We start from the raw sequence: 9,135 nt of genomic DNA, 5'->3' as shown, positions 1-9,135 counted from the left end.
AATATATCCTTCAATGTAAAACTCCCATAGGCCTACAATGTGTTCTGGGGCCGTATTCACAACTGATCTTAAGTTATTTCTTAAGTTAAAACATAAGTTAAAAAAAAAATCTTAGCTAAGAAATTTTTTTATCTTAAGATTAAGTCGTATTCTGAAAATGACTTAAGAAAAACTTAGCTGAGATTATTCTTAAGATTGAGAAATATCTTAAGTAATAAATATTTCACTTAAGAAAATTCTTAAGTCGGTTGCTAATGAAAGAGGGGTTTTCCGTTACTAAAAATAGTAACGGAAGTGCTCTTCAATGTCTAAAATTAGAACCGGGTGTTTATACGCTGTCAAATCCAGCTGAAAACATGTCAAAGTACCATATAAAACTAAAAGATGTAGATTATGTGGAAGGGATGGCAACATGAATTATAAAATGAAAATCTATACTATATTAAGTTTTATAGCCTAAAATGGGAATCAATTTGGGGGAAATGGATACTCCATTTATGTTACTTGTCAAGGCCATCAAATCAAATCAAAATTTATTTATTGTCGGTATACATATATAACATTTTACAAAACATAAGCTATGTATAGCTTTTGACCGCCATGGCCAATGTATTGGCAAAACTCAATAGCACATATGAGCCGCGTCACGACAAAACCAACATAATGGGTTTGCGACCAGCATGGCTCCAGACCAGCCTGCGAATCCACACAGTCTGATCTGGATCCGTGCTGTTCGCTTACAAACCCTATTACAAGTAGAGAAACTGGTAGCGAACAGCATGGATCCTGATCAGACTGTGCGGATGCGCAGACTGGTTTGGATCCATGCTGGTCGCAAACGCATAACGTTGATTTTTGTCGTGAATTGACGCGGCTCATATAAGATGAATGAACTTGATGGGTTAGGCTAGTCATTACATAGGATAAAAAAATTAAATAATGGAGAGGGAGGAAGTGACTTGCTTAAATTTGTATAAATAAGTGTATGAAGCCCATGATAAAGGTAGAACTTATTTATGCATGGAAAGTTAAACCTAGTACAGACAGATGGCTAAAATTTCATTTTTTTTTCATTGAAATGTTGCGATAAAAGTTCTTTTAAAATAATACAAAAAGAAGGCATTTAAATTACATGTCATGCTTTTCAGCTATTCTGCTTCTAAATGATAAATCACCTAGTGTGTAAACAAGACACAGGTTGTTTTTTTTTATTATTTATTTCTTTTTAATTGCATTATCAAATGTAAAACTTTACATGAACAGTTTTTTTTAAATCACACATACATGTTAGAAGAAAATACATATTTCAGAAGCTGTGACCAAGTATATAGCCAATGCTTTCTATTTTTGACATTATGATAGTGCTTGCACTGCAGATTAATGTTTTTAGACATACTGAAAGCTGCCGGCATAGTAGTTTAGAACATTAAGAGGTATGCAAGCTTATATCTCCAGTTCTGCAGTTTTGACTGTTCTAATTATACAGAAAATTTCATTCAAATGCTCACAAATTCCAAACAATTTTCATGAATAGTTCAAGGATAGCAAAAAAAAAAAAAAACAAGTAAGATTGAGCTGTCAGAAGAGCAGTGCACTCCAGTTTTCTCAGAGCTTATCTGGATAGTAAACTTCATATTTTCTACAAAAATAGATAATTTGAATAAAATCACATCGACCTTAACTTTGACTAAGCAGGCTGTGCCCACATTTCAATATGTGTTCTTGACCTTAAAAATCTTATTAAAAATATCAACACAGGTCATTGTGAACCATCACCATGACCTTTTGACACAAAATGAGTATCATGGCAGGTACAACTCATCATGATTAAATCTGGTACATACAATTTGTCAAAGTCTGATGTTCCTCAGTAAATGCCTATTAAATGGCTAGTTTTATGTTTGGTTACCACAAGTCAGTGACTTTGACCTTTTGACCTGAAAATGAGGGGTTCAGGTTGAACTCATCAAGGTTCATCCACATATAAAGTTTTGATGTAATAGATTTGTAAGTACATGTATTGTATAATGAAAATCAACAACACCAACAGGTCAGTCATACCGAATGAATATAACATTCATTTTTTCTTCTATAAAAAGTGGTGCTGATAATCTTACTGAAAACAATTACTAGGAAATGTTAATTCTGATCTTAATTCACACAGTTCTTTTTCCATGAATGAAATTTTCTTTCATAGTTATCCTTTTGATAGTCTTCAAGTTTCTCACAAGTTAGAATGTTCATGTGTTTTTCGATGAAAACATTGGACCAATTCCTCTTGCACATTATGAACACAATCGGCAGTGATAGATTTTACATTTTATCACACAAGAAATTTGATAATGACATGTCCTGCATAAAAGTTAGTAACAATAAGGCTCCTTGATGATGTACCCAGGTATGAATCTTTTGGATTACTAGTGGTCTTCTAGAGTTTGATTCCACTGATGTGTTCCAGTGTTTATGAACACAGTAACTGTTAAGTCTTCATTGTTCCTATGTGTTTTTCATGTATTTAGTGTCCATGATTTAAAGTTGCAACAGGTGATATTTGATGTTATATGCCATGAGCTGTCAGATAGAAAATCTGATACATTATGGTAGTATATAGTCACTACACATTAATCCCGATTCATTCTCCATGTATTTGGTCAATGAAGTAGTGCTATGTTCAGCAGCATTATAAATTATGTAACATGTTGCTACTATGTTGATATCTTTATTCTCCATACTACTGTCAGTCTGGATGACTACAAAATCCGAGGTTCATGAATAGTGTGATATCATCTGAAAATATAAAAAAAATTGTTTTTTTAAGAAAATATAGGTACATAAATCAACAAAAGCTTTCAAAGGCATCAGCGAAGCTCGACTAATAAAATACTAGACACAGTACGGAACACAAAACTATGAAAAAAAAATCAATTATGTATAATTATTATTATGTATTAAGTTATAGTAAAAAAATAACATTTGTTAACATAAATTCCATGTTCAAGGGGAAATAATTCTGGAAATAGTCATGCTAGAGTTATGAAACTTGTCACACAACATGTGTGTAATGATAAGAAATATATATTTGATGTTTAAAGTAGATACCTTAAAAGTAAAGAAGTATTTCTTAAGGTAAATCCTAAGTTCAAAGAGAGATAAATCTGACAATATTGCGTCAATAGTTATGAACCTTGTAACATAAGATGTAATTGATGATAATGAATAAGTTTTTGAAGTTTGAGGTAGATATCTTTAAAACTAAAGAAGTTATAGAAAAAACTACATTTTTCAAGTAAAAAAATCTAAGTTATGGGGAGATAATTCTTGCAATATTGGTGCTAGAGTTATGAACCTTGTCATATAACATGTGGTTAATGATAAGGAACATATATTTGAAGTATGAACTTGATCCCTTAAGAAATAAATAAGTAACAGTAAAAATTAGTATTTTTTAAGGAAAATTCTAAGTTCAAGGGGAGATACATGTATCTGAAAATATTGTGCTAGAGTTATGAACCTTGCCACATAAGATGTGGTTGATGAAAAGGAACATATATTTGAAGTTTGAAGTTGATACCTTAAGAAAATGAAAAGTTATAGTGAAAAATATTTTACTAAACCAAAACTTTAACCTGAAATCTGGAGGCTGACGCCGGGGCGAGTAGGACTGCTCTCCATATACTTTGTATAGTCAAACTAAAATTGCAGTTTTAGTTTTAACTGAATATCATTCAAACAAACAAATTGAGCATAATTATGTTGTCACTTATTGAGGTAAATATAAAATATCAACAAATTTCTATATCATTTACCCAATAACAACAAACCCCACTATAAATGAGATTTCGCACCACAGATGTGACAATTCACCACACCTTCAACATGATATTAAAAATGTTATTAACAGTAGGATAGTTTTATGATTGGTTAAGTGTCTAACCATGAACAACAGTGACCAAAGTTTTTGTTCAATTTATAACCTTGAACAGACAATATGATAATAATGGTATGTGTCTATATTTGGCAGTGTTTTGAACTACAGGTCTATCTCCTTTATGAAAATTGGGGCTAATTCTGCAATAATCCATGCTAGAGTAAAGTTATGGGTCTTGGATGGTGATCTCCAATTTTAAATCTGAATATTAAGTTTTAAGTAAATGCCTCAGTAGTTATGAAGATTGATGTAGCATCACGAACTTCTAGTTCAAAAAGGGTTACAATTCTGGCAAAATCCATGCTAGAGTTATGAGCCTTGGATAGTAATCACCAATTATGATCCAAAAAATATGTGTTAAGTTTCAATTGAATAATTTAATGTTGATGGTGCATGGAAAACTTTAACAGGGTGTCCGTTAGACCCTTCAAATTTCCAAAAGGCCTGATTTGACCCTCAGGATTTTAACTGGAGGGTCAAATTTTGTAAAAATCATAGGGATTTGACCCTGTAGTCTGTAAAACTTGTTCAAAATGACCCTCAGGATTTCATGGCTAGTGAACACCCTGCTTTAAACAAACTGATGACTGATACCCTAGTGTCAGTAAGCTTACAATGTCTAAATTTTTTCAAACCTTTCTTTAGATAGACTATTGAGATTTGACCAACATAATAATACTCATTGAGCTTTTTCATTCCATCATAAATCTATTTTTTATTTTTCTTTGAATTCCTTGTGATAGATTGGGCTGCTTTTGTTTTCTTGCTTTTTATGACTGTCAACCTGTTTCCTATTCTATGTATTTAAGCAACAAGAACCTTTTAGTAAAAGATGGGTTAAAAAAACAAAAACATTTCTATGCATTGTTTTCATTTGACAGCAGCATACATGTCTATCAAAAATTAAGCTTTTGTGCACACAATTTGATATAATCCAAAGTGCCTCTAGTGAAAATAAACAGCTCATGAATGAATGCTTTGAGATTGGATTGGGTGTGTGATAAGAATTAAGAGTAATGCCTAAATATGAAGCAGGAGTATTTGAAGGGGTGGTTTGGAAGATTCATGAAAACTATTCATTTTATTGTTGTTTGATCTCAGAGATACTAAGAAAAGATAACTATTTAAAGTAAAAATATTTAAAAAACAAGATATGTTTGTAAAACATGTATGCCCCCTATCAGCAGCCAATTAGTCATGTGATAAGGTTATTATGCATGACGTCTGACCCAGTGATCAAACAATTAATAAGGGTTATAAAGTATCTACTGGTCATGACCTTGACCTTTGACCCCTTGACCCAAAACTCAATAGGGGTCATCTGCTGGTCACGACCAATCATCATACAAAGTTTGAAGTTCCTAGGCCTAGGCGTTTTTAGTAAATTGATCAGAAACCGTTTTTTTCCCTACAAGGTCAATGTGACCTTGACCTTTGACCCCTTGACCCCAAAATCAATAGGGGTCATCTGCTGGTCATGACCAATCACCATGCCAAGTTTGAAGTTCTTAGGCCTAAGGGTTCTCTTATTATTGATCGGAAACCGTTTTAACATACAAGGTCAATGTGACCTTGACCTTTGACCCAGAAATCAATAGGGGTCATTTGCTGGTCATGACCAATCACCATGCCAAGTTTGAAGTTTCTAGGCCGAAGCGTTCTTTAGTTATTGATCAGAAACCGTTTTTACTTACAAGGTCATTGTGACCTTGACCTTTGACCCCTTGATCCCAAAATCAATAGGAGTAATCTGCTGGTCATGACAAATCACCATACCAAGTTTGAAGTTCCTAGGCCTAAGCGTTCTTGAGTTATTGATCAGAAACCGTTTTTACTTAAAAGGTCAATGTGACCTTGACCTTTGACCCCAAAATCAATAGGGGTCATCTGCTGGTCATGACCAATCACCATGCCAAGTTTGAAGGTTCTAGGCCGAAGCGTTCTTTAGTTATTGATCAGAAACCGTTTTTACTTAAAAGGTCAATGTGACCTTGACCTTTGACCCCTTCACCTAAAACTCAAAAGGGGTCATCTGCTGCTCATGACCAATCATCACACAAAGTTTGAAGTTCCTAGGCCTAAGCGTTTTTAGTTAATTGATCGGAAACCATTTTTACCTACAAGGTCAATGTGACCTTGACCTTTGACCCCTTGACCCCAAATCAATAGGTCATCTGCTGGTCATGACCAATCACCATACCAAGTTTGAAGTTCCTAGGCATAAGGGTTCTTAAGTTATTGATCCGAAAGCATTTTTACCTACAAGGTCAATGTGACCTTGACCTTTGACCCCTAGACCCCAAAATCAATAGGGGTCATCTACTGATCATGACCAATCACAATCCCAAGTTTATAGTCCCTAGGCCTAAGGGTTCTTTCATTATTGATCGGAAACCGTTTTTACCTACAAGGTCAATGTGACCCTGACCTTTGACCCCTTAACGCCAAAATCAATAGGGGTCATCTGATTGGTCATAACCAATCACCATACCAAGTTTGAAGTTCCTAGGCCTAAGGGTTCTTTTGTTATTGATCAGAAACCGTTTTTAATTAAAAGGTCAATGTGACCTTGACCTTTGACCCCTTGACCCCAAAATCTATACGGGTCATCTACTGATCATGACCAATCACCATACCAAGTTTGAAGTTCCTAGGCCTTAAGGTTCTTTAGTTATTGATCAGAAACCGTTTTTACGTACAAAGTCAATGTGACCTTGACCTTTGACCCCTTGACCCCAAAATCAATAGGGGTCATCTACTGATCATGACCAATCACCATACCAAGTTTAATGTTCCTAAGTCTTAAGGTTCTTTAGGTATTGATCGGAAACCGTTTTTACCTACAAGGTCAATGTGACCTTGACCTTTGACCCCTTGACCCCAAAATCAATAGGGGTCATCTACTGATCATGACCAATCACCATACCAAGTTTGAAGTTCCTAGGCCTTAAGGTTCTTTAGTTATTGATCGGAAACCGTTTTTGCTTTCAAGGTCAATGTGACCTTGACCTTTGACCCCTTGACTCCAAAATCAATAGGGGTCATCTACTGGTCATGACCAATCACCATACCAAGTTTGAAGTTCCTAGGCCTTAAGGTTCTTTAGTTATTGATCGGAAACCGTTTTTGCTTTCAAGGTCAATGTGACCTTGACCTTTGACCCCTTGACTCCAAAATCAATAGGGGTCATCTACTGGTCATGACCAATCACCATACCAAGTTTGAAGTTCCTAGGCCTTAAGGTTCTTTAGTTATTGATCGGAAACAGTTTTTGCTTTCAAGGTCAATGTGACCTTGACCTTTGACCCCTTGACCCCAAAATCAATAGGGGTCATCTACTGGTCATGACCAATCACCATACCAAGTTTGAAGTTCCTAGGCCTAAGGGTTCTTTAGTTATCACTCGGAAACCATTTGGTCTACGGACCGACGGACCGACGGACCGACAAGTGCAAAGCAATATACCCCCTTTTTTTCAAAATGGGGGCATAATTATATAACATAGATGTCACAAAGCATCATTTATAAAGCAAACCCTGGCGCACAATATGTTAGGCTATAATGAGTGACTAAATTTGAAACTCACTGGCTGATGAATGCAAATGCTGGACATTCATTGATTTTATTTTATAACAAGATTGCATTTGAGAAAAATGCTATGCCACCGCATTAATACAACACTAAATAGTAGTGTAGGAACAGATTTTTTTTGTTTCTATACAATTGAAGATTGTCATAATGCATAGATCCCTGACCTATCTAATTCTTATTATCAGATTAGTGGTTAAATCTATTGTTAACTCAATAAAAGATCAGAGTAGGAATATGATTATCAATGCACTTGAGTCTAGTGAATTTGGTGGTGAAGGTCATATTTCACACAGCCTAAATTTCATGACTACATCAAAGGACAACACAGTTAGACACTTTGTCAAAATCTAGGTCAGCTGATATCAAAGTTCACTTTACATCTTAATCTGTGCACATGGTTCAAATTTCATAGCTGTACATCAAAGGACAAGAAAGTAGGTCACATCATCAAAATCTAGGTCACCTGATATCAAAGTTCAATTTTACAACTAAAACTGTGCACATGGTCAAAATTTCATTGCTGTACATCAAAGGACAAGAAAGTAGGTCACTGTCCCCTTGGGCAAGGCAATATTTTGACCCAAGGGTTTAATTCAAAACAATCTTGATACAGGTCCACCAAACATCATTTCAAATATCTAAGCTGTAACTTTCTCCCATTCAGAAAACATTTGTTTTATTTTCTGTTTTTACTATGTGTACATAATGAGAATCACTGCCCGGGCAGGGCCAATTTTGACACCAGGGGAAAAATTTAAACAACTTTGGTAGAGGACCTATAGATCATATTATATAGCAAACAACAAAGCTCTATGCCTTGTACCTTCAGACAATAAGATTTTTTTAATTTTTTTACTATATGTTTATATTGAAAATCAATGACCCCCGGGGCGGGGGCAATTTTGACCCCAGGGCTATAATTTGAACAATCTTGCTAAAGGTTCACTTCACAATGTACATGCAAAATATCTAACCTCTAGCATTTGTCAATTGCTAGAAGTTTTTACTAAATACATAAAAGGAAAACCAATGACCCCCGGGGCGGGGCAGATTTTGACCCCAGGGCTATAATTTGAACAATCTGGGTAGAGGTCTACCAGACAATGCCTTATGCAAAATATCTAAGCTCTAGGCCTTTTGGGTCTTTACAAGAAGGTAGTGTTGTCCCGATTGTCTCTGAAAATCGATAACTAATCGGACCACCCCAAAATCGGCAACAATCGATAGTCGTTTTTAAAAAATCGATTATTTTAGTGCTCTACCACCACTGAATTGCCAAGACAAACTAGTAGAAAAGTATGTGCACATTTACAAATGTAAATAATAATTAAATTCATCTAATTTTCAAAACCTATTTAACATGGTTAAATGAAATTATTTTCGTTTCGAACAATACGCAGTTTATGGTATCTGTTATATCTATAGCAAATATTTATGATTTTACGTTAATTCGATTTACTCTGTTGCACATTCCTTTATAATTTTGAACGATTTTCACGTGCGTGTACTGTATATAAGGGAGTATATCAGACTTCCCGAAATACGTCGGTCCGACGGACATGTCCGATAAATTTTGATCAGGTCCGACAATTTTTTATTCCGGATCGGTCCGACTG

Source organism: Ruditapes philippinarum, unplaced genomic scaffold (genome assembly GCF_026571515.1).
Source record: "Ruditapes philippinarum isolate M1 unplaced genomic scaffold, ASM2657151v2 ctg1117_1_1_1_1, whole genome shotgun sequence".
Taxonomy (NCBI): Eukaryota; Metazoa; Mollusca; class Bivalvia; order Venerida; family Veneridae; genus Ruditapes; species Ruditapes philippinarum.
Note: the sequence above shows the minus strand (reverse complement) of the source record.